This window comes from Haematobia irritans, chromosome 5 (genome assembly GCF_050003625.1).
Source record: "Haematobia irritans isolate KBUSLIRL chromosome 5, ASM5000362v1, whole genome shotgun sequence".
NCBI classification, from domain to species: domain Eukaryota; kingdom Metazoa; phylum Arthropoda; class Insecta; order Diptera; family Muscidae; genus Haematobia; species Haematobia irritans.
In genome coordinates, this window is record NC_134401.1 from 69083704 (window position 1) to 69106054 (window position 22351).

The 22351-nt window shown below is 34.3% G+C and overlaps 1 protein-coding gene and 1 long non-coding RNA gene across 2 annotated transcripts in view; both read left to right on the forward strand.

Annotated features, from left to right (window-relative positions):
• Positions 1-22351, forward strand: part of dgo (ankyrin repeat domain containing protein 6 diego) — a 185300-nt gene that overhangs the window by 160481 nt on the left and 2468 nt on the right. The gene's annotated exons all lie outside the window — the stretch shown is intronic.
• On the forward strand, positions 1298-2503 carry LOC142240573 (uncharacterized). The gene is made up of 2 exons (XR_012723317.1): positions 1298-1935; positions 1996-2503. It is a non-coding gene; the product is annotated as an uncharacterized LOC142240573 (long non-coding RNA).

Here is a 22351-nt window from a genome sequence, read left to right on the forward strand (position 1 = left end):
GGTTATGCTGTGGAAGGAGGAGGTGCCCATGTATAGTTGTAAGTTAATGTAAGCCATTATGATGAGCTCGCTTTTAAGTGCGTTTCCTTCTTTTTCAGAATAAACCTTTCCTTTGTCATTAACGCGTGGTTTGTGTTAATTTGTGCGGATTTATGACAACATAAAACAATAAGAGTGTAATTATACAATTATACTTATACATTACATAGTCGCTGCAAAAATGTTTCATTCATATTATTTTACACTTTGAACATGATCGTGACAATAACATTTCTTCTCTGCGTGTAAAAGAATGTAAATATTATAGAACCACAATGATGGAAATAGTCCCATGTAGTACAATCAAAAAAGTGACCCCACCGAGAACGCAACTGCATTACAAGACCCGCTTTTAGAAAAATAAACAAATATTTTTCTAAAATATATATATATATATATATATATATATATATATATATATATATATATATATATATATATATATATATATATATATATATATATATATATATATATATATATATATATATATATATATATATATATATATATATATATATATATATATATATATATATATATATATATATATATATATATATATATATATATATATATATATATATATATATATATATATATATATATATATATATATATATATATATATATATATATATATATCTATATATATATCTATATATATATATATATATATATATATATCTATATCTATATATATATATATATATATATATATATATATATATATATATATATATATATATATATATATATATATATATATATATATATATATATATATATATATATATATATATATATATATATATATATATTTTTTTTCCAACGATCAATATCTCGAAAACTAAGCTTTTTTGAGAAAAATGTTATTTAACATTTAAGGTGAGTATTAAGTTCGAGTTTAGCCGTTAAAATCGTAATTTTTTCGCTAAAGTTAATACTGAATCAGTAAAAAAAGGCATAAAATTATACATATTTGTTACAAATTTTATTATAATTTGATGGGGAATAGCCCAAAGCAAATTTTAACATAGTTTGTATTGCTTAAAATGGATTATTAAAGAAACTTTTCTTTAATAATCCATTAAAAAAAATGACGTGAAAAAATTACGATTTTAGCGGCTAAACTCGAACTTAATACCCACCTTTTCTCTTTAAAATACGCTATTTATATTATTTATTTACAAAAAATAAAATATTTAAACTTTGTGCAAATTTGCTTTGGGCTATTTCCCATCAAGTTATAATAAAATTTTTAACACATATGCATAATTATGTACCTTTTTTTACAGATTTAGTTTTCACTTTAAGGTAAGTACTATGTTCGCTTTTCGCGTTGAAATGTTCGCGGTTACGTTATTAAAACAGTTCAATATAAAGCAGATAGATTAACTCAATTGATGCGCAGTTTCTTGTTCCTCTAGATTTCGGCAAGTTTTTACAAGAATGAGTTTGTTTTCATTTCTAATTTTGATTATTTAAGGAAAAGTAATCGCGAAAATAAAGTGGTTTTAAACTCGAAAACTGAACATAGTACCCACCATAAAAGTGGGTACGATCATATCGTACGTTTTTTAAATAGGCGAATCGCCAAAAATCATGCGTCGCCGTTACGTTACATGGTTAGTGAATAACTAGGCAAGTATTGAAAGACAAACTATTTAAAAGGAACTAACTTTTATCTTATCAACAAATTGTCCCACCGCGCTCTCGAATGGAAATTGTTTAGTATTGAATAATATCGCAGGACGCAGATATGACATGTCTTTTTCCCGATGTTGATCTTGAATGTGGAATAAGTATAACGGATCATTGCGGCGGAACGTATAATAGTGAATGGCGGATTCTATTGGGTTATGCTGTGGAAGGAGGAGGTGCCCATGTATAGTTGTAAGTTAATGTAAGCCATTATGATGAGCTCGCTTTTAAGTGCGTTTCCTTCTTTTTCAGAATAAACCTTTCCTTTGTCATTAACGCGTGGTTTGTGTTAATTTGTGCGGATTTATGACAACATAAAACAATAAGAGTGTAATTATACAATTATACTTATACATTACATAGTCGCTGCAAAAATGTTTCATTCATATTATTTTACACTTTGAACATGATCGTGACAATAACATTTCTTCTCTGCGTGTAAAAGAATGTAAATATTATAGAACCACAATGATGGAAATAGTCCCATGTAGTACAATCAAAAAAGTGACCCCACCGAGAACGCAACTGCATTACAAGACCCGCTTTTAGAAAAATAAACAAATATTTTTCGGCAAATCCCAGAAAAATTTTCGGACATTTTTATTTTTTTAACGGAAGTTCTTAGTTTGGAGGAAACATTTGGTTTTCGAAATTGGACACACGAAGATCAAGATTGGCACGTTCGTGCCAATAATTTTTAATTTACAAATTTTAAGAAGTTCTGAACCATATTAAAGAAAATACAAATACGTATAGAAAATCTCTATGTTTTATTTGGTTACGACTAAGGGTATGGTCAAACTGTGCAAATACTTCAATAAGATTAATGTTACAATTTCCACTGAAAAAACAGTAAATCCATCGGGAAGAAAACTTTCGGTTAATGTTAGAAAATTTTGAATATTTTTAGAAAATTTTAACTAAACAGTATTACAAATGCTGGCATCACGCCGATATCACAAAAATAAGTAAATATTTTTCGACAAATTTAAGAAAATTAGACATAATTAAGTTCTTTCGCTTGTTAAAGAAATTTTTGTAAGAAGGAAAAAATTGGAGTTCAAAATTGCAAGAATGTCTTTAGTGACATACGAAGTTCATGATGAACGCATTTGTAGTAAAATTAAAAATTTAAAGAAATAATGGACTTTGTGTATAATTTGTATAACTTTGTGTATAATTTTTTTCCTTTGTTTAGTTAATTTAATAACATACGCAAAAATTATTAGACCAAAGGAAAATTTCTCCAAACTAACAATTCCATGAAATAATCAGAGTTTTTCAGTGTGTTTTTAGAGCTTTGTCGAAATATCTGGTTCTTAGAAAAAACTCGTATCATGACGTTTTATATCCAATATGTAAAATGTTTGCTTGTTTAACTGTTGAAACGAATTATTTTTTATTTCTGAAAAATATTTGCCCAGCGTATCATAATTATACCCTGCGCCACACTGTGTAACAGGGTATTATAAGTTAGTGTATATGTTTGCAACACTCAGAAGGAGACGAGATAGACACGTGGTGTCTTTGGCAATAATGCTCACGGTGGGTCCCTGAGTCGATCTAGCCATGACCATCTGTCCGTCCGTCCGTCTGTCCGTGAACACATTTTTGTAATCAAAGTCTAGGTCGCAGTTTTAGTCCAATCGACTTCATATTTGGCACAAGTTTCTGTTTGGGATCAGAATAGAACCCTATTGATGTTGGAAGAAATCGATTCAGATTAGATATAGCTCTCATAAATATATTTCGCCCGATATGCACTTATATGGGCCCAGAAGCCAGAGTTTTACCCTGATTTGCTTGAAATTTTGAACAAGGAGAACAATTAGTACTGTAGTCAAGTATGCCACATTTAATTAAAATCGGTTCAGATTTATATATAGCTCCCATATAAATCTTTCGCCCGATAAGTACTTAGATGGACCCAGAAGCCAGAGTTTTACTCTAATTCGCTTGAAATTTTGCACTAGGAGTACAATTAGTTGTGAAATCAATTGCGCTTAATTTTATTGAAATCGGTTCATATTTAGATATAGCTCCCCTATATATCTTTCGCCCGATTTACACTTATATGACCACAGAGGCAAAAGTTGTACTCTGATTTACTCTGAAATTTTGCACAGGGTACAGAAATAATATTCTAACTATGCTTGCTAAATTTGGTTAAAATAGGTTCAGATTTAGATATAGCTCACATATATATCATTCGCTCGATTTAGACTCATATAATCACAGAAACCAAATTTTTACCCCGATTTACTTGAAACTTTGCACAGAGGGTAGAATTAAGGTACTGGATATGCATGTCATTTTCGGTTGAAATCGGTTCAGATTTCGATATAGATTCCATATATATGTTATTCCGATTTGGGCAAAAATGGCCAAAATAACCACATTTTCCTTACAAAATCGCCACTTCTAAGTCGAAAACTTATAAAAATAACTCCAATTTGCCTATACTTCTAATAAATATATATTAACCTAACCTTACCTATCGACCGATAAATCATAAATACACTTTTGCGAAGTTGCCTCAAAATTGGTTCACATTTAAATGTTTCACATTTTTTACTAACATTGTGTTCCACTTAATTTAAAGTCTATAAATTTTGTAGAACTCTAACACATTTTGTGCAGATCGGGTCCGATTTAAATATATGTATATGGGAATATAAACCTTTATAAAGGGTGATTTGTTAAGAGCTTGATAACTTTTTTTTTTAAAAAAACGCATAAAATTTGCAAAATCTCATCGGTTCTTTATTTGAAACGTTAGATTGGTCCATGACATTTACTTTTTGAAGATAATTTCATTTAAATGTTGACCGCGGCTGCGTCTTAGGTGGTCCATTCGGAAAGTCCAATTTTGGGCAACTTTTTCGAGCATTTCGGCCGGAATAGCCCGAATTTCTTCGGAAATGTTGTCTTCCAAAGCTGGAATAGTTGCTGGCTTATTTCTGTAGACTTTAGACTTGACGTAGCCCCACAAAAAATAGTCTAAAGGCGTCAAATCGCATGATCTTGGTGGCCAACTTACCGGTCCATTTCTTGAGATGAATTGTTCTCCGAAGTTTTCCCTCAAAATGGCCATAGAATCGCGAGCTGTGTGGCATGTAGCGCCATCTTGTTGAAACCACATGTCAACCAAGTTCAGTTCTTCCATTTTTGGCAACAAAAAGTTTGTTAGCATCGAACGATAGCGATCGCCATTCACCGTAACGTTGCGTCCAACAGCATCTTTGAAAAAATACGGTCCAATGATTCCACCAGCGTACAAACCACACCAAACAGTGCATTTTTCGGGATGCATGGGCAGTTCTTGAACGGCTTCTGGTTGCTCTTCACTCCAAATGCGGCAATTTTGCTTATTTACGTAGCCATTCAACCAGACATGAGCCTCATCGCTGAACAAAATTTGTCGATAAAAAAGCGGATTTTCTGCCACTGATTTTGGTAATAAAATTCAATGATTTGCAAGCGTTGCTCGTTAGTAAGTCTATTCATGATGAAATGTCAAAGCATACTGAGCATCTTTCTCTTTGACACCATGTCTGAAATCCCACGTGATCTGTCAAATACTAATGCATGAAAATCCTAACCTCAAAAGAATCACCCTTTATATTGCACCTAACACGTTGGACGTATTTGATATGGTATCGAAAATGTGGATCTACAAAGTGGTGCAGGGTGTAATATAGTCGGCTTCGCCCGATTTTACTTGTTCCTTACTTGTTTTCTTAGAACAAAGGCATTTTAGTGATTATTTTGACATAATCATGTTTGCGTTGACATGTTTGTATTATTAATTAGAATTTATTTAGCTTTTAATAGTTTTTATTTATTCTATTTGAATAAAAACAATCGTACGAGCTTTAGGAGATACAGCCAATGAAATATTTGGAAAGTTTTTAGATGGGTCTTATTGAAGTGATTGTTCTCTTTATGCGTACGTAGTGGTAGTTCACAATTGTATAGGCATTAACATTGTTCTATTGTTCGACTTCTTAAAATTTTAAATCATAAAGAAATGGCCATCCAAATCACCATATACAACCTTCATGGTGTTTCTGTAGCTGAATCGGTGAGAAATTACATCTTAATCCTCTTCTCGATGTTCGTTCCCCTCTCATAGCACAGGAGGCAAGAGACCATGGCATTCTATGGTAGTTTTACCCAATTAATATCAGGCAAGCGCAGCCGCACCAATTCCTGATGATGAGAGATCGATAGCAGCGTATCTGAGGTGTGTCCCATGTGCAACTAAGGGTGACATGGCATGCATCACCCTTTCACTTGATCAGCCAAATCTACACGACCCACCACTAGGTCACCTTGGACGCATCTCATCATAATAGCAGAGTTCCTTGGATACAAGCTTATGTAGCGAAATGGAGGATAATACAAGACGAATGAAGTTTTTCATATTAAATAGCTAAAAATGATGAGGAAAAGTGAAGATTTCCAAAAACCTAAAAACAATTTTTTTTTTTTGTAAATGTACCAAAATTATCACCGTCCCTGAAATATGCGCAAGGTAGCAGAAAATATCAGGGTCAATCGCCAAAACATCGAAATGTATCCAGAGGGTAATGGATAATGTAATGAAAGATTTAGTAGGGAAGAATTGCCTTGTCTATCTAGACGATATAATTATTTACACCACATCGCTACAGGAACACTTAAAACTTTAAACTATGTTAACTTAAAAGATATTTTTGAAAGATTACGCGAGGCAAACTTAAAGATTCAATTGGACAAATCCGAATTTTTAAAGAAAGAATTAGCATTTTTAGGTCACATAGTTTCCTCTGAGGGAATTAAACCAAATCCCGACAAAATTGAAGCCATAAAGCGATTTATGATTATTAGGGTATTACAGGAAATTCATAAAAGACTTTGCAAAATTAGTGAAACCTCTTACCGTTTGCCTAAAGAAAGGCCGTAGAACTAACGCAACAATATATACAAACCTTCGAATTATATAAAGACATCTTGACAAATGACCCAATCCTCCAGTATCCTGAATTTTCCAAACCCTTTCTTTTTACGACCGATGCTAGCAATGTGGCGCTAGGCGCAGTTTTGTCTCACTATTGAGAATGAATTGTTAGCCATTATCTGGGCTATGAAATATTTTAGACCCTATCTGTTTGGGCGGAAGTTTCAAATAGTAACGGATCACAGACCTTTAACATGGCTAATGAGCCTAAAAGAGCCAAATTCTATGCTGGTTAGATGGCGCCTCAAATTAGTCTAGTCAAAAGAGTTTGACTAGACTATTATATTTAAAAAAAGGGAAAGCTAACACAAATGCTGATGCATTAAGTATAGTAAAGATACCTGAACATAACGATATGCAAACTGATCTTAACATAAACGAGGCTGCCTCTGATCAAGGAACGCAGGGTACAACTATACATTCGGCAGAAGAAAATTTAGACGACACACAGTGGTCGATTTAAAATATTTAGGCGGCCAAAAATTTTTTTGGACGTTAATGGCTTCGAAAGTCTGTATTTTAAAAAACTATCTATTTATTTAAAAAAATAAATAAGAAAAACATATATTTTATAATAAAAACACATTTTATTCTCATAAATAAATAAAAATGCATTAAATTTTTTTATTGAAAGATGTTTCTATCTCGACTTCTTCGTGCTCAATACTTGATTGTATGTGGGGCTCGGCAGGTTCTAATAGTTCTATAACTTCACTGGAAAAAATCTTGTATGAAGTTTTCTTTAACGATCTTTCACTACTTACGAGTGGATCTGAAGTAAGAAGCAATCTTTGACGGTTGCATTCTTCCCTTGAAAAATTTCTTGAAAATTCTGTCTGTATGACTGAAAATGTTTATTTCGTGCTTCGGCAGCCTCCTCCGACAATTGGCCGATTGGCAACAGTGCATTATCTATGATGGTCGCCCCATGTAATAGTAATTTATGCATTGTTGGAGTCATGGGATGCCAGTCGTATAATTCCACATACATTTGCGCGGTGTTGAAGGCATATTCTTTGAATTTTGTTGTATTTATTTTGTGTCCACTTGAAATCGCCTCTAATAATATTTTAAATCTATGTATTAATTCGTGGTTAATGCCTGTTATGTCCGCCGCTAATTCTGTGTTTTCAAAAAATCTCCTACTCGTATTGCCATCATTGGTATTACCAAAATTGGCTTTAGGCATGTCCACCAACAGCCCAGTTTCTAAGCGGAATCTTTCTTGGATTTCTGCGGGATTCTGCGGCTTTTGTTTTTTTTTTTATAGAAAAGCTAAATGTGTAACGTATTCAATGAACAAAAAATATGATTCGGACGAATCCTGATCCATAACAAAATTGCTTTTGAAATTAAAAAAATTAAATTTTTAATGTGAAAAAGAGGGTATGTTCAACTACCGAAAAATATAACGAAAGTTAAAAATAAAAGTTAAAACTATTATTTATTTAATAGAAGCTTACTTGAGCTATGGGAATCACTTTCACTTCACTACACAACTTTAAATAAACATACATGCGTATTGCGAAATTTGATATAATTCGGGCACCCAAATAGAAATACGTATCAAGTCAACGATCAAATTGCGTCTAACTGCACGGAAGCGGTGACGTATGGTTGTTGAAAAAAAGGGTGGGGGTAATTCGCGGAAGTGTTTAATATACGTAGACGTCAATATTTTGTGCCTACTACGTATTTAAGATTTTGACTTTTGGCCGCCTAATTACTCAATATCTACACGGATGAAAAAAGACTGTTTTTCATATGTTTGGCTATAAACATTATATGTTTGGAGCACAAATTTTTAAACACAATATTTTTGAGTGCAAGCATATAATGATCATAAACTAGCATAACATGTTTGGGACATATATGTTAATATGTTAGAACATATTATGTTTGGGACATAAAATGTTTGTAAATATAATATGCTTGGATGCAAACATATATTAATTTAGAAATAGCCTATAAACATATATGTGTTTAGTAGCTTGGAGCGCTATTTAACAGGGAGCGATATTGAATTAAGTTGGTGGTTGTTGCTTGTTATTACAAAATTAACATTTTATTTTTCCTTGGGCAATTGATCAGCTACTTCTTTGATCCTTACAAACTGTGTGGTCCGCTGTTCGAATCCCCGTCCGGCAAAAGGTAAAATTAAAATAAAAAAAAATCATAAAATTGAATAATTTCTTCTAAAATGTTTGTATTACAGAAAAAGGTGCTAATAACTAAAAAATCTCGTGGAAGTGAGAAAGATGTGGGGGAATATACAATTAGGCAGAAACAAAATTTTGAGCATTCAGTTCGAAAACCTATGTTGTTAGCACCTATATTACCTGTTTATTTTCATAATTCATTATGATTGTAAATATATAAATAAATAAATAAAATTTTGAGCACAATATTGTTTGGGAGAATTTTTTTTAAGCATATAATATTTTTGGGTGCAAAATGCTTCCAAGGTTAGGTTAGGTTAGGTTATGTGGCAGCCCGATATTTCAGGCTCACTTAGACTATTCAATCCATTGTGATACCACATTGGTGAACTTGAATGCTTGAATGCTTCCAAACAAATTATATGTTCACATAATAACATACTGTTTTTTGGAAGACAACATTATTGAATTTGGATGCAAAAATACAAAATGTTTGGAAATTGACTACCCAAACATATATTGTTTAGACCAATATGCTTTCAAACATATATATTGGAAGAGATCAAACATATAAATATTTGGGCAATACCCAAAAATGTATATGCTTGAAGCAAAATATGTTTGAGAGTATATGTTACAGAAGCGATTTTTTGTGAGCGTGTACCTATGTGCGACGGAATCTATATTTCTGAAAGACCCCTGAACGAATTTAATTTACAAGTTATAGTACAAAATTCGAAGCAAAGGAAAACCATTCGGCGCCAATACTTCAATGAAGAATTTGTATCAAATATTTTCAAAGAATATATAGTGCCGAACAAACTAAATGCTATATATACAGACGATGATACAATTAGAATCGTCCAACAAGCGTATTCAAAACTTTTTCACATAAAAAATTATTCAATGTAATACGCTGCACGATAATGCTGACTGACGTAAGACAGGACGTTGAACAGGAAAATCTAATAAAAGAATACCATGAAAATAGTAACTACCTTGGCACAAATAAAACATATCTTTATTTAAAAAGAAAATACTACTTACCATTTGTATAGAATAAAATCGCTAAAACAATAAACAACTGCCAAAAATGTCAGACACTGAAATACAATAATGTCCCCAAAGATTAGATATGATGTACCAGAAACTCCTGTAAAACCACTTGACATAATTCATATTGATCTTTATTCCATAAACCATTCTCATAGCCTATATTAGATAAATTTTCCAAATTCGCAGCTGCATACACTCTTCTAAAGAGAACTAGCTGAACTTTAACAAAATCGTTACAAACCTTCCTCAGACAGTATGGTATTCCAAGAAAATTAATTTGTGACCAGGGTTCCGAATTTCAAGCAACGTTTTTAAGGACTTTTGTAATTAATACAACAAAATCTTGCATTCTACTTCTTTCCAACAAACAAGCAGTAACGGCCTAGTTGAAAGACTACATTCAACTATAACAGAGATATATAGAAAAATCATATTAAAGAGAAAGGAATTTAGATTAGAACAGGATCATGAGGAAATACTATCAGAAGCATTAATTACATACAACAATACTATCCATTCAACAACTAAATTAACACCCTATGAACTGTTCCACGGACGAACCCATAAATTTGACAGGGACATTCAATTTCTGACGACACAACTATTTGCGTAAACTTAATGAGTTTCTAGCAATTCTTTACCCTTCTATCAACAGGAAATTGGAAATGGAAGTACAGAACCGAATTGGGAAACTCAATACAAACAGGCACGAACCTGAAAACTTTGGAATCGATGAAGACATTTATAGGAAAGAATGTAGGAGAAATAAAATAACGCACAGGTATTTGAAACACAAGGTTCAAAACAACAATAGTATCACAGTTATTACAACATGAAATCAAAAAATTCACAAATCTACATTTCCAGTAATACTGACTCAATTCATTGAAATACGACATATCAGACGGGACCTAGGGATAGTACAAGTGAACCTCGGACAGGCAAGAATCATAGAAAATTACAACAACCTTAGGTTAGGTTAGGTGGCAGCCTGATGTATCAGGCTCACTTAGACTATTCAGTCCATTGTGATACCAAATTGGTGAACTTCTCTCTTATCACTGAGTGCTGCCCGATTCCATGTTAAGCTCAATGACAAGGGACCTCCTTTTTATAGCCGAGTCCGAACGGCGTTCCACATTGCAGTGAAACCACTTAGAGAAGCTTTTAAACCCTTAGAAATGCCACCAGCATTAGGTTAGGTTAGGTTAGGTTAAAGTGGCAGCCCGATTAAGATTCAGGCTCACTTAGACTATTCAGTCCATTGTGATACCACATTAACTAAAAGTACCTATTACATATGGGCACTTCTAGTTATAACCGCTGAACCTTCCTGATTATTTTTCTTTGCTGAACCAACCAGATTGTTCCAAAAACATTAGCAGACTGCTTAAGTTAACGTTTTCCAAATCCGCCAGTAATCTGAAGCTATATGCTCCTAAAAGTTGCTTGCGCTTTACACAAAATGCAGGACACTCACACAAGAGGTGTTTAATTGATTCTTTTTCCTCCGCATCATGACAGCTCATACAATAGTCATTATACTTCGCGCCAATAGTTTTTGCAAAATCGCCTATCAGGCAGCGATAGCAGATATCAGGAGTGATATCTGACGTCTCGAGAACATTAGCATATCTAGTGTGCGGTTTAAGTTGAAATGGGGCCATATTTGCTTGGTGTCGTACAACCCTTGCAATTCTCCCATCGAACATTTGCCATCATAACAGCCTTCTCACGCAGCATGAGCTTGCAGGTAGCTAGGGGCATACCAACAAATTCTAGTTCCCCTGGAATATGTAAGGTAGTCCCTAGCCTTGCCAACTCATCCGCTTCGCAGTTCCCCGGTATGTTCCTATGGCCAGGCACCCATATTAGGTGAATATTGTACTGCTCAGCCATCTCATTGAGAGATTTGCGGCAGTCGATGGCCGTTTTCGAGTTGAGGAACACAGAGTCCAAGGATTTTATTGCAGGTTGACTGTCTGAGTATATATTAATGCCCATATTTTTTGGAACATTACTTTTCCAATTCTCCACCTCTCTTATTGCTAATATTTCAGCCTGAATAACACTACAGTGATTAGGTAATCTTTTCGCTATTCGAAGTTCCAGATCATTAGAATATACTCCGAACCCCACTTGTCCATCCAATTTGGAGCCATCAGTGTAGAAATCTATATATTCTTTATTCCCCGGGGTCTGTGTGCACCACGCCTCACTGTTGGGGATTAGAGTCTCAAACTTTTTGTCGAAAAGTGGACTCGCCAAAGTGTAATCCACTACGTTAGGCACATCTGCATTGTTTTGAGGACAGAACTGTGACCGTAACCTTTTTCCGACCACAGCGATAGTTCGCGCAACCGCACAGCCGTTGTTGCAGCTGACTGTTTGGCCAAAATGTCTAAAAGGAGTAGATGCAGCATGACATTAAGGGAATTTGTTCCTGTCTTGCTGAATGCGCCTGAAATACACAAACACGCCATACGCTGAACTTTATCTAAACAAGTCGGTTTCTGAAGTGCCGGCCACCAGACTACAACACCATATAGCATTATAGGTCTAACCACTGCCATGTATAGCCAATGCACAATTTTTGGTTTTAGTCCCCACTGTTTTCCTATTGCCGTTTTGCACGAGTACAAAGCTACAGTTGCCTTTCTCGCCCTTTCTTCAATATTAAGCTGATTGTGGATGGGAATTTTCCCCTGACTGCCAGAGCCACATCATCTGCGTATGCCACCACTTTTATCCTTTCTTTTTCTAGAGTAACCACAAGGCTATTTATAGCAACATTCCAAAGAAGAGGTGATAGAACTCCTCCTTGGGGAGTGCCTCTGTTCACATACCTTTGTATGTTTGCTTGTCCTAGTGTGGCTGAAATACGTCTCTTCATTAGCAGTTCGTCTAACAGCCTGAGTATACACGGATCAACATTCAGAGTTGTCAGTCCATTTAATATCGAGCTCGGATGGACATTACTGAACGCCCCTTCGATGTCTAGAAACGCCACGATTGTGTATTCTTTGACAGGTAGTGAGCTTTCAATAAAGCTGACTAGTTCATGTAGTGCGGTCTCAGTAGACCTGCCCTTCGAGTATGCATGCTGTCGTTTCGAGAACAAACTTGAATCGATGCTAGTTCTAAGATAAATATCTATCATCCTCTCCAGAGTCTTAAGTAGGAATGAGGATAAGCTGATTGGTCGGAAACCTTCGCCCTCGAGTGAGAGGCTTTTCCCGCTTTAGGTATGAAAACGACTTTTGTTTCCCTCCACTTTCCTGGGATATATGATAAGTTGATACATCCTTTATATATCACCGACAACCAGGGGATAATTGTGTCAGTTACAGCTTGTAACTCCGCCTGAGTAATTCCAGCATGTCCGGGGGATTTGAATGGTCCAAAGCTATTTAGCGCCCATCTTATTCTAGTTTCCGATACAATTTCCTCGACAGGAAACGACCGCTGAGCACCTGTGGCACCGCCAGTACATGGTTCAACCGTCTGATTTCCAGGAAAATGTGTGTCCAATAGTACCTCCAGCGTCTCCTCACTGGACGTTGTCTAATTGCCCTCCGATGTTTTAATGAAACCTGCAGCGGAGTTGGTGGATGCTAGAACCTTCTGTAGTCTGGAAGCCTCGGACGTATTCTCAATACTGCTGCAGTAATCATTCCAAGAGTTATGCTGAGCCTTTCTCAGTTCTCGCTTGTATCCTCTCAGATTCTTCTTGTAAGCGTCCCAGTCCTCAGGGGCTATGGTGGACTTTGCCTTGTTAAAGAGCTTCCTGCAGGATTTCCTCATATTACTTAATTCCGTAGACCACCATGGTGGTCGATGTTTCCCCCTTGGCTTTCCTCTAGGGCATGCAGCTTTCAGTGAGATGTTGAAGGCCTTAGTAATCCGCTCCACCGCGTGTTCGATATCTTGCACATTTCTCATATTTGTCTCTGTTATTTCCGGTATCATCATATTGAACGATTCCCTATACCTATTCCAGTCAGCTTTCCTAACATTTGGCGGAAATATGGTCTTGGTGATATGAACATCAAATTTGGAACTGATGTAGCGATGATTTGAGAAGCTGAGTTCACTTAAAACATGCCACTCAGATATCATTTCATTCAGTTCTTGCGAGGCCAAGGTGATGTCCAAAACCTCTTGCCTGTTTTTAGTGACAAAGGTTGGGGCATCTCCCTTGTTGCAAACTACCAGATTAGTATGCAAAATAAACTCTATTAGCGACTCTCCCCTTGCATTAGTATCACTACTTCCCCATATACTATGATGCGCATTCGCATCGCATCCCATAATGAGTTTCGTCTTTGTTTTCAGTGACTCCTCAACTAAGGTCTTAACGGCACATGGAGGCATCTCCCTGTCATATCCCATATAGACCGAAGATACCCAATATTTGCATTTGGCTATTTCTAAATTGGCAACGACAGTGTCTGCATTGCACATTGAAGGAAGCAGAAACAAGTTAAGCTCGTTTTTAGCAATTATACAGGCTCGAATTACATAATTACCAGTATACTGCAATAGTTTGAACCCCGGAGTACTTAATTCACATATTTTGTTTCTATAAACATATGGTTCTTGAATAAGAACTATATCTATGTCCCCTTTCATCAGGAGAACTTTTAAGGCAGCACATGCAGCCTTACAATGATGAAGATTTATCTGGAGGATCCGTAGGACCATCGAGATTTTCAACAACCGTAACATCAGCCGCTTCAGTCGAGTCATCAAGAATGTTCTCTTCAGAGATCTCGGTGACTCTCGCAATAACCATAGGTTCAACTTTGGTGAGTTCTGAGGTAATAGAAACCTCCTCTCGCATACGGTGTCTATCCATGTCTTCAACTTTGGTATCTCCCTCGACTTCGCAAGAGGATCCGCTTACTTCTGATTCAGACAGAGGCTTGTCCATTTCTGAATCCTTTAGCTGATCGTTTTTATATACCTTCATTTGGATATAATGAAAGCCATAACATACACGGCCCTGGGACTTTGCTAGATGTGGCAAAGACTGAGTGTTCAATATAAACACTGCATGCCGTCTTGGTCCATCCACTTCATCCAAACGGCCAACCTTCCAATCAGCAGTTGGAAGATCTGGATTGCATCGTTTCAGTCTATTTAGAATGGATTCAGGGTCAGATGGGTTTGCAGGTATCCACGCATGTGCTCTAGGTCTAGCCGGTATGTCTTTCTTCTCGACTAACTCTAGAGCAGCTCCTTCCCAAACTTCACCAATTAGTATCAGAGCAGCTTTAAAACATTCTATAGACATCTGGTCCTCAAATGCGACTAGCTTAAATCGTCCTTGATACCAACCAGCCTCTTGTTGTCGAGGATCTGGGCCGGGAAACTTTTCCAGCACCTGTGAGTAGACGCCAGACAAAGCATTCTCAATTTCCCCCCATTTTTGCTTTGGAACCATACCGTCCAATGCTCCTTTATTTATGATAGCTATCACAAGGCTGTCTTTAGCAACTGAGGCAAACGATCGTTGATCCCTTTTTGAGGATGGCAGCTCATCCGGTGATCGTTCCCTTTTTCCAGCCTCAAGAATTCCTTGAGCCTATTTTAAGGAATCGCTTTGTTTAGCCGACAACGTGCTTGGGTCGACTGATCCTAATTTCTTTAGGATAAACAAAGCATTTCTGCGTTCCTTGAATCTCTTTCGTGAGGGATTACCTCCTTTTGATGCCGTTGCCTTGGAAAAGGTTCGACTTGTCAAATTGTCGCCACCTGTCGACCCGTCTACAGGTCGACTAAGTGGGCCTAACTCTTGGTCATTGCCCAAATTTATAACTCCAGTCGATACCCGTCCACTGGGCCCTGAAGTTAGCAAACCAGTGGATGTCTTTGAATGGTGGCTAATATCCCACCACACTTGAAATTCGTAGTAGGTACTTATTACGATGATTTTATCCGCTATTACAAAAACACGTCCGTTCCGTTCGATGGTTGAATTATTCGACCAGCATTACTGAGGTGGGATAATCAACCGCTGAAAAACTTTTTGGTGTTCGGTCGAAGCAGGAATCGAACCCACGACCTTGTGTATGCAAGGCGGGCATGCTAACCATTGCACCACGGTGGCTTCCAACAACAACAACCTTATACACATAGTAAATCTAGAAGAATTTGAAGGAATATTGAAGAAATCACTCATGTATAGGCTATTTTACGAAAAAAAGGAAATTAACTGACTCTGTTAAGATAACAAATCTCAAATTGAGAGAAGTACAAAATAAATTAGCAACTCTCGCTCCTTCTAAGACAATAAAAAGAGGACTTATTAACGGATTAGGTACTGCAATAAAATTTATTACTGGGAATATGGACGCTCAAGATGCTAAACAAACAAGGAAATTGGAAACCAGTAAGCAAAATATCAAAATTATCACGCTTGTCAGCAGGGAATTTTTTTAGATTTGGGAACAAGTAAAAGTCTGTGTGAGCTAAATCAGGAGAATATGGTGGGTGGTCAAGCAACTCGTACTTTAATTCGTTGATTTTAGCCATTGTTAAAACACTCTTGTGCGCTGGTGACTTGTCTTGATGAAAAATTATTTTTTTTGTGTTGTAAGCCAGGACGTTTTTCTCGAATTTGTACATTTAATTGATCCAAAAGGTCGCAATAGTACTCTGAATTTATTGTTTTACACTTTTGCAGATAGTCAATCAATAAAATACCTTTTAAGTCCCAAAAAAACTGTTGCCATAGTCTTACCAGCCGATTGAATTGTTTTTGCCTTCTTTGGGACACTTTCTCCAGCTTCAGTCCATTGTTTGGATTGTTCTTTTGCCTCTGGAGTATAGTGGTGGATCCATGTCTCATCAACAGTTATGAAACGACGCTTAAAATCCATTTTATTTCGCTTAAAACGATCCAAACAAGCTTGAGAAATGTTCTTTTGATCGACTGTTAACAAATGCGGCACCCATCTTGCGGAAAGTTTTTTCATCTGTAGTTCTTCATTCAAAATTAAATGGACTCGATCATTTGAGATGCCCATGATATTAGCAACAGATTTCACGATTGTAGCAACAGATTTCACGCACTTTTATTCTTCGATCATTTAATACCATATCATGCACTTTGGCTACAATTTCCGTTGTTGTTGCTGTTTTTGGACGTCCACTACGTGGTTCATCTTCAATGCTTGTACGACCACGTTTAAATTCAGCAAACCAATTTTTTACTGTTGCATATGAAGGAGCACTTTCACGTAACACATTCACCACATCATTATGAATTTCTTGTCCCGATAAACCTTTTTTATGTAAATATTTAATGACAGCACGCATTTCTAATTTTTCCATTGTTAAAAAATTGCGGATGCGTCTTTTTTGAACACCTCCCAATAAACACAAACGTTTGAAAAATGCTAAATTTCAAAATAATATTCAAGTTGAGAAATTATTGAGAAAATTGCGTTCTCAACAAAAAACAGACATTACCCTCAATAGTGAAATTCAACACATTAGCAATAATATCTCAAGTGTTATCCTCAAATTGAAATGCATCGCTACTCAATAATTTGTCAAACAATTTTCGATGCGAGTCAAATTCAAAATTAACATCGTTGCAAATACTTTTCAACCTAAATTTGTATGAATGATATCCCCACTTCAAATTGAAAGTCGAAGCCAAAATTCTATGAATTTTGTATAATTTATTCATTTTTATCAAAATAAAATATATAATACCAATTGATAAATAATAATCTTATTAAACATATCAACAAATAAGAAAAAAAAACAAACAACAAAACTTTAAATATCTTAAACATTTTTAGTAAACACTTTTGCATTGATAATTCGATTTCCTTCCTTTTGGTGTCATAAAACAGCATTAAAATTTATTAACATGCGGGCAATTTGAAATTAGGAACGTACTGGACCACGTGTTTGAATTGATTTCCAGCAGAAGGAATTCACAAAATATCCATTTTAAACTGATAATAGCATATGAATTAAACTGACGATGTAATGCACATTTTCATCCAGAAGTTGTTGATTTCAACAATTTATTGTTTTTAACAATTTTAATTGGTTGCACTTGTAATGTTTCTGGAAACTTTTTCTTGTCGATAAACCACTCATTTTTCATTGGTCAGCTTCTTAATGTTTGCAAGAATGTAGCATCCAAAGATTTTAGTTTTCTGCAAAGAGATTTAAATTTAGTGACTTCTCTAAAGTGTTGATTTAATGTTTGATATTGACGTACCAATTATTATAAACAATTTGAAGCATTTCCAGTTAATTGTCCACCATTTTTTCATCGGTTAGCTTTTTAATGTTTTCAAAAACGTAGAATCCATAATTTTAGTTTTCTGCAAAGAGATATACATTTAGTGACTCCCTTAAAGTTTTATTTCATTTATTATTTTCACTTACCTATTTTTATAAACTATTTGGTTATTTGTCTAAAATTTTCCATTTTTTTATTTCTTACAATTGACCACGAACTTCGTTGCACAAATAAGTATTGAAAACCACATGGTTTTTGCGTTGCATTTTAGGGTAGTGTTTTGTCAAAGTTTTCTCATATTATCTTCAACACCTTTTCAAAGATTTCGTCAACATTTTGCCAAAATGGAAGTAATTCGCAAACAATTTGAAGATGTATTGAAGATGAGCTATTTCAAGTCAAGTTGAATTTATGTTGAAAATTATATTTACCCTCAAACTGAAAAGTTGTTGCATTTGAAAAACGCTCATCCTGTGTTTATTGGGCTGTTTCTATATGAAGGAGTTGCCAGATCGAAACAAAATTTAACATGTGTTCATAACAGAGATGGAAGTTTCCAAAACACTTAACTTTTCCGAAGTTTCCAAACTGCCCTCGTAATTAAATAGAATCCTATTTGAACCCAATAAACACAAACGTTTGAAAAATGCTAAATTTCAACAATTTTTCAAACATTTTTTCAAAGGATTAGGGTTATATACAAGTTGAGAAATTGTTGAGAAAATCGAGTTCTCAACAAAAAACAGACATTACCCTCAACAGTGAAATTCAACACATTAGCAATAATATATCAAGTGTTATCCTCAAATTGAAATGCATCGCTACACAATAATTTGTCAAACAATTTTCGATGCGAGTCAAATTCAAAATTAACATCGTTGCAAATACTTTTCAACCTAAATTTGTATGAATGATATACCCACTTCAAATTGAAAGTCAACGCCAAAATTCTATGAATTTTTTATAATTTATTCATTTTCATCAAAATAAAATATACAATAATATACTACACTACATAATACACTACAATACCAATTGATAAATAATAATCTTATTAAACATATCAACAAATAAGAAAAAAAAAAAAAAAACTTTAAATATCTTAAACATTATTAATAAACACTTTTGCATTGATAATTCGATTTACTTCCTTTTGGTGTCATAAAACAGCATTAAAATTTATTAACATGAGGGAAATTTGAAATTAGGAACGTACTGGACCGCGTGTTAGATTTGGTTTCTTCCAGCAGAAGGAATTCACAAAATATCCATTTTAAACTGTTAATAGCATATGAATTAAATTGACGATGTGATGCACATTTTCATCCAGAAGTTGTTGTTTTTAACAATTTTAATTGGTTGCACTTGTAATGTTTCTGGAAACTTTTTCTTGTCGATAAGCCACTCATTTTTCATTGGTCAGCTTTTTAATGTTTGCAAGAATGTAGCATCCAAAGATTTTAGTTTTCTGCAAAGAGATTTAAATTTAGTGACTTCTCTAAAGTGTTGATTTAATTTTTCATATTGACGTACCATTATTATAAACTATTTGAAGCAGTTCCAGTTAATTGTCCACCATTTTTTCATCGGTCAGCTTTTTAATGTTTTCAAGAACGTAGAATCCATAATTTTAGTTTTCTGCAAAGATATATACATTTAGTGATTTCCTTAAAGTTTTATTTCATTTTTTATTTTCACTTACCTATTTTTATAAACTATTTGGTTATTTGTCTAAAATTTGCCATTTTTTAATTTCTTGCAATTGACCACGAACTTCGTTGCACAAATAAGTATTTGAAACCACATGGTTTTTTCGTTGCATTTTAGGGTAGTGTTTTGTCAACGTTTTCTCATATTATCTTCAACACCTTTTCAAAGATTTCGTGAACATTTTGGCAAATTGGAAGTAATTCGCAAACAATTTGAAGATGTATAGAAGATGAGCTATTTCAAGTCAAGTTGAATTTATGTTGAATATTATATTTACCCTCAAACTGAAAAGTTGTTGCATTTGAAAAACGCTCATCCTGTGTTTATTGGGAAGGACTTGTTACAAGAAACTTCAAACAAAATTAGGACGGAAGAAAACATTCTACACGAAATGCAATATTTGGAACAAATAAACTATAATATTGATTTACTTAACGATCATTTAACAAATTTGGCTGAAGCCATAGTCTTAGCTAAACTAAATGTGATTCCTAAATTGATCCTTAATCAAAATGAAATGAAATTCATTTACTATGTATTGACACAACGCTCTATTGAGCATTTAGATGAACATGTTTACGAACGTCTTGGCACTCAGGCATATATAATTTTTAACGCAATATAATTTCAGAGCAATATAATTTTCAACGTCATAATACCCGTTATTTCAGATATTACATTCCAATTAATTCACATTATTCCTTAAGGCGGGTACTCTGTTTGTTGGTGCGAAAAATTCCACTCAATCATTGTTTCGCGTTGAAAAATGATAGTGTTGACAATATATTTTGAAGGAAAAAAAACAGCCATTTTGGAACTTTTTCGCGTTTATTTCATCGAAATGTATTGACAACATCGCAAAATGTCACGAAATGATTACATATACATAGGCAACTAGTGGCTCGATTTACACACATACACGCATACATAACAATTAAATTGAAAAAGAAGAAGCAGAAGTTATTTTACAAATAACTTTGGATTTAAAAAATCTAATTGTACAATGCTTTACAATTTTATTTTTTGAACATAGCAATTAATTCTTGTGATTCCATTCAATGCTACCCCGGTACTATACATGTTGGTTAAAGTTCTAATGCTTGGTTGGTTGAAGTCAATTGCTGCACTCCTTTTGTTAACATTTTGTTTTGTGTTTATTATCCCGATGCCCAGTACAAATGAAACGATTGTAAATATAATTCACCAAATAAAGCTTTTATTTTGTTAACATTTGTGATTAAATTTCATGTTTTGTACATTATTTATGTTCTACAAGCGGCTAGATCTTGGTTGCTAGTTTATTACGGAAATACTCATAATAAATAAATTATTTCTTAATTCACATTGCAAATGGCGCCATGTTATGAAAATACTGACTGATCGATTTACGTCAGTTTCTCAACTCGAAAAAAAACAAAGTATCACAAATGGAAAAAATTTCGCTTGTTTTTCGCATTTTTTGGTTTTGTATGGAGTTTCAACGCGAAAACCGAACAGAGTACCAGCCTTTAGCAATCAACAAATAATCGTTACAAAGCCATACATACATAGCCAGTGTTACCGTTGGAAATTTTGAAAAAGTCGAAAAAAAGTCGCATACTCAAAAAAAGGTCGCACAAAAAAGTAGCATAATGATAAAAAAGTCGCATACATTTGTGAAGTATTTTTATTACAAAACATCTTCTATAAATCAACACAAAAACAATAAAGGAACACTCCCTTTAACATATTATTTTTAGCAACTTATTGTATCATAAAATCCAGTAAAACGTAAACTTGCAATAAATAAAAAATGGATTTTTTCTCCTTCCTAAAATTAGCAGAAATATACGAGAACGCCATCAAGAGCCAATTTACTATCAGCCATTTAAAAGCATTTAAATCAATTAAAAAAAAAAACAAAAATATTTATTTTTTATACTACACTCCTAATTGACTCTGTGAAATATATTGCACCAATTATTTGTTTATGGCTAACTCTTGCAAGATTTTACTGGGAAAAAAATTCCTAGCAAAAACTTGCAACTTATCTATTCCTCAAATTTCAAATTTGATCTCACTGTGGCTATCTTTTGCTGGCTTTTTGGAGTAAACGAAAGACTCCAGTAAAAATTTTTGATAATTATCAAAAATTAGTGGGCACTCGAACGGAGCTATTGGTTGAAATGATATGCAACAAAACAACGACTTAACAAACCAGAACACCGTGTAGGGTAGGTATCGTAGGTTAGGTGATACTATACGTGATTTACTTCTCTCTTAGTTATGAGTGCTTCTATGTTTAGTTCAATGACAACTTGTCATTGAAAAGTGAACTCTTTTTTATAGCCGAGTTCTGGCATTTCACATTGTGGTGGAGAAGCTTTGAAACATTCAGCATTCACCGTAGAAACACATGTTGCTCTTTGGTCG